This window comes from Orycteropus afer, unplaced genomic scaffold, assembly GCF_000298275.1.
Source record: "Orycteropus afer afer isolate SDZICR_OR568_19922 unplaced genomic scaffold, OryAfe1.0 scaffold00076, whole genome shotgun sequence".
Lineage (NCBI taxonomy): Eukaryota > Metazoa > Chordata > Mammalia > Tubulidentata > Orycteropodidae > Orycteropus > Orycteropus afer.
In genome coordinates this window covers 4,829,166-4,834,675 of record NW_006921663.1, presented here as the reverse complement: position 1 = coordinate 4,834,675, position 5,510 = coordinate 4,829,166, and positions in this window count along the sequence as shown.

Sequence of the window (5,510 nt, the reverse complement as noted above, 5' to 3'; positions counted from 1 at the left end):
AACCCAAGGAGGGGGTCACTATGAGTTGGGTCCAACTCAATGGCAAATAACAACAACAACAAATATATATATATATTCTGATAGGCTATTCAGGAAACTGTAGGTCATGGTGATGAATTATAAGATAGAGTCAAAGAGTAGGATATGTCACACAATAATATTCAGGCCCCAAATAAAATTGATGTGATAAAGTAGCAAGAATACTGAATTTGAAATCATAAGTTCAAATCTGTATTTCACTACTTAGGAGCTGGGTGAAGTCATTTAGCTTATTTGGAAGTGTCAGTATCCTCATTTGTGAAACAGAGATAAGTTATGTCTTGCACAGTCATGAGTTTGTACTGAAGTTCAAGTATCTTCATGCTTTTGAAAAGATATTGTAAATGATGAGGTTGGGAATGATTACTGGATAATTGGAAAGTTGTCCAACTTACTCCCCGCATGAGAGGAGAAGACAGTGCAGTGCCAATCACAGCAGTGAAAGTTAGGGCTGCAAAGACCACATGGGGCAAAGGAGACACATACATTCGAATGATGGTGCGGAGGATTTCATCCGTTTCCCTTTTTTAATAGCTCGGTATGGAAGCTGTCACTGGGGCCCTCTCTCTGGTCAGATTTATGGATTCTGAATGACATTGGTTTACTTTACCATTTGGAGGTTAAACAAGACTGGAGGGAACAAGAGTCTTATTTTCCTTTCAGTGGCAAATACATATCAATCAATATAATTGAAGTCCAAATAGAATAACTTATAGGAGGCTCATTGCATCCTCATTTGTGCCTCCCCCTCCCCCTCTATTCTTTTCCACCATAATTTCTTTTTAGCCTCTTTCTAGCATTCAGTCCTTCCACAGGCAGCATAGGCTAGTTAGAAAATGATTGCTTACACTCTCCTGGGCCATCTCTCGATGTTTGTGTTAGTTTGGCATCTGGTCGTCTCCAAAGGACACATCTCTCCAACAAGACATCTATTCCATTTGATGGGGGCCATTTAGATATTAAGGAGTTCTGGTTGCATAGTGCCTAAGGCATTTGACTGTTAACCAGCCACTCCTCAGAAGGAAGATTGGGCAATCTACTTCCATAAAGATACTGCCTCAGAAATCCAAGGAGGGGCCACTATGTTTTGGATCCAATTCAAGGGCAGTGAGGTGTTTTTTTTTTTTTAGAAAAAGTAGTAACCAATCAGACAAAAGAAGTAGCCACATCATTAAAATATGTTTGAGAGAAAGCAGGTATTGAGAAGAATTAAATGATCAAGACTCAGATGGTAAAGAGATTAACTGTGGGATGCCCCTGGAATACAGTTTAGAATTGCTATTGTTCAATGAATTTATTAACCTGGAAATAAGAATGGGTTGTGAATTTGAACATTTATTAATGCTATGGAAGCAATAAGAGAATTCAGAAACGAGAGGATTGTGAGCTACCGGTGGCCACCTGATTCCTTTCTATAATGCCCACTGTGTAAAGCACCAGAAACAGACTTGCTGAGGAAACCGTCTCCCTTAAGGAACCATGACAGAAGCCCCTAACCATGGACTAAAGAAAGTATTTAGCATTTTTAAAGGGAGGAGAGTCTGTGGGAGGTGTAAATGGTTAATGAATCTACTAATAAAAAGTTTGCTGGTTCAAACCCCAGCCTTGGAAGACAGGCCTGGCAATCTGCTTCCAAAGGGTTTTTGCAGCCTTGAAAACTTTATAGAGCAGTTTTATTCTGCATTCATGTAGTCGTGTGAGTCAGAATCCGCTTAGTGGCAACTAACAACAAAGGGAACAGAAAAAGGAGAGGGTACTCCAGTCAGAACTCTACTAGAAAAAAGAAAACTATTTGTTGTTTACTGATAAATGTAATCATTGGACATAGAGAAAAGAATCTGTTCAGTATCAGAAATTAAAAAGAATTTGGAAGGCTATCCTATCTCACACTGGTTTAAAACTGAAAAATGAAGAAGAAATAGAAATAGTTTGTGACAGTGTATAAACTAATGCACCTTTGTGGTGAAAAACATTTTTGAGTCTGATAAGCAAACTTAGTGGAATTTTATTTGAAGCTGTAAAGGAATTTCAAGCAATAGGCCTTATTCTTCCCCTTAAGACCTGTACCCCCAACTGCTCCAAATGGAGCAGCAAAGTGAAATTAACCAATTCCCTTGAAAGACTGTAGTGGTTCAGCTTCAGGGGGCTTGTTAATTTCCCTTCTCTGGGGGCTCCAAGGAGGCCTAAGAGTAGAGCAGGAAGGCAGAGTGAAAAGAGAAATTAACAAGCTTTCTAAAGTATTGCTACACCTACTTCTTTCAAGGGAATTGGTTAATTTCACTTTGTAACTCCATTCAGATCAGCTCAAGTTTGAGAAAGGTTGCAATTAAATAGAGGGAGAAGGGAGACAAAGGCAATTGGGTAGGAAAGGAGGGAAGGCATAGAATTTAAATCTGTGATCTCAATGTGGATCATTCCCCAAAAATACTCAAAAGAACTTAACAAATAAACAGTACAAATATTTATAACAGCCTGACCAAGACAAAAATGTTTTCATATTTATTAATTTTCTCTCTCCCTTGAATCTTTGCAGAACTTTTGAAATACAAATATCTACTTTCTGAATCACAGGATTAATGCCTATTTATTTATAAGTTTGATCCATATTACATTCATTTATTCCTTTTCAGATCTGAGTGGCATGAACGCTCATACTCATTTCCAATATAACGTGATGGCATCAAGTGCTTTAAACTAAAAGTAAAGTAAGCATCTAGAAGATATTTCTCTTAACCATCAATTCTTCTTGTCTTCTTTTTTTAATGTCCAGTTTTAACATGGACATGAGGTGATTGAAAAGATCGTGGCATGAGTCAGGCACACTTTACTCATCAAAGTGACATCTTTGCTTTTTAAAACTTTAAAGAAGTCTTTTGCAGCAAATTTGCCCAATGCAATATAATGTCATTTGATTTCTTGACTGCTGCTTCCATGAGTTATTAATTGATGAACTAAACAAAATGAAATTGTTCACGACTTTTAACTTTTTCTCCATTTACCATGTTGTTACTTGTCAGTCCAGTTGTGAGAATGTTCATTTTCTTCACATTTAAGTGTAATGTATACTGAGGCTGTAATCTGAAATTCATTAGTAAGTGCTTCAAGTGATCTTCATTTTTGGCAAACAATGTTGTGTCATTTGCATATTGCAGGTTTTTAATGAATCTTGCTCCAAGGATGCTGCATTCTTCTTCATACAGTCCAGCTTCATGGATTATTTATTCATCATACAGAGCTGCACACATTTTCCAATTTTAAACCATGCAGTATCCCCTCTTCTGTTTGAATGACTGCTTCTTGATCCATGTATAGGTTCCACATGAACACAATGAAACGCGCTGGAGTTTTCATTCCTTCTAATGTTATCCATAATTTGTTATGATCCACACAGTAGAATGTCTTTGCATAGTCAATAAAACTTATCTTTCTGGTATCATATGCTTTTGGCCAACAGCTATCTGACATTACTCACTACTCACTGCCGTTGAGTCGGATCCGTCTCATAGTGATCCCTCCTTGGGTTTCCAAGGCAGTATCACTACAGAAGTAGATTGCTTGATCTTCCTTCTGAGGAGTGGCTGGTGGGTTTGAACCACCAGCCTTCTGGTTAGCAGTCAATTTCCTTAGGAACTACACCACCAGAGCTCCCTATATTACATTAGCAATGATAATTAGCATGTATTATGTTAAGACCTCAGCTAAAACTGAAGATGAAACACCTCCATTTTTACATATCCAATTTTGAGAGTAGTTTATCAACATTTTTATTAAAGTGGATGCATACAAACTGCATCTGTGATCAGAAATTTCATTATCAACTGTTGAGGTAAAAAGTGTACATTGCCCAGAAAAGGTATTTCTGTATTCTCTTTAGTTTCCTCAATGGGGGAGACCTGATGATCTTTCTTACAAAGTAATAAAGTATATTGGCTCATGAATATGAATTATGAGCATCAACAATAAATCCAAAAGTACTATTACTTGGTTTCATAATTGAGTTGATTCATCAATTTCACAAATTATGCAAAAGACTTTATTTATTTATTATTGTGATTTGGGTAAAAGTTTACAGAGAATATTGGTTTTCCATTCAACAATACATACACATTTTGTTTTAGGACATTCTTTGCAATTCGCACAAGGTAACAGCACTCTTCCCACTTCTTCCCTATGTTTGTCATATACCATTGTCCTTCTTTCCTATCCCTCCCTGCCTTCTTAGTTTATGTCTAGGCAAATGTTGCCCTTTCCATCTCATATGGTTGATTGTTCTAATGAGTGCATACCTTCCTGGTGTTATTGTTAACCTTATAGACCTATTTATTGTTTGGTTGAAAGTTGAACCACAGGGGGTGAATTCAGTTCCAGGCTTGAAGAATTCTAAGGGCCCTTAGTCCCAGGGGTTCTACCAGTCTCTATCAGACAAACAAGCCTGGCCTTTTTATGATTTTGAGTTTTGTTCCACTTTTCTCTCTTACTCTATCCAGGACCTCCTATTGTGATCACTATCAGAGCAGTCAGCATTGGTAGCCAGGCACCATCTAGTTCTTCTGGTCTCAGGGTCATGGAGGCTAGGTTCATATTGTCTGTTAGTCTTTTGGACTAATTGTTTCCTTTTGTCTTTGATTTTCTTCACTCTTCTTTACTCTGGACTGGGAAGACTAATAGTTGCACCTTAGATGGCAGCTCATAAGCTTTTAAGACCCCAGTTGCTACTCACCAAAGTAGGATGTAGACCATGGTCTTTGTGGACTATGTTAGGCCAATTGACCTTAGTGTTCCTTGAGACTATGTTCCTGAGCCCTCATGCCCAGTGACTCATTCTTTCAATGTGTTTTGTTATAATTAACAAACTTTGCCTCCATATGCTCTACTATATTAATGGATACATTTATGCAAAAGACTTTAATTACCCATTATTTCAAAAAGCCATGCCGCCAACAGGTTTTGGTTAAATAAACTTGGTTAATTTTATGTCTTTCACCTAATTGGCTTGTAGATAAAATTCAGATGAAAATAAAATGGTCAAAAATAAGCATATTAAAGAGAAAAGGGAAGGCAGAAATTTAAAAGGATGGTAATAACCAAAAAACTGAATATTGATTTTCCTTAAAAAAAAAACATTGAAAACATTTAAAATAATAAAATATAAAGAGGAGAAACAGGTTTTATTGTGCATGACTAAAGAAGATAACTAAACTTTGTGGCATCTATTCATTATTGGAAGGTTTTTAGCTGCACATACAAAAGTTAACATTAAATGACTGCATTGCTAATCACTGTTGAAAAGTATAAATGAACACATAAAATGAACTACGACCTGCTGCACAGCTCATGGCACCATTGATGACAATTTTCTTCTACAAGCATCCAGAACTATATGACCTACACTCGTGAGTGAGAAATGATCATTATTTTATCCTTTCTAAGTTCCACCAAGTAAAGTAATATCTTTTATTTTCCTGCATATA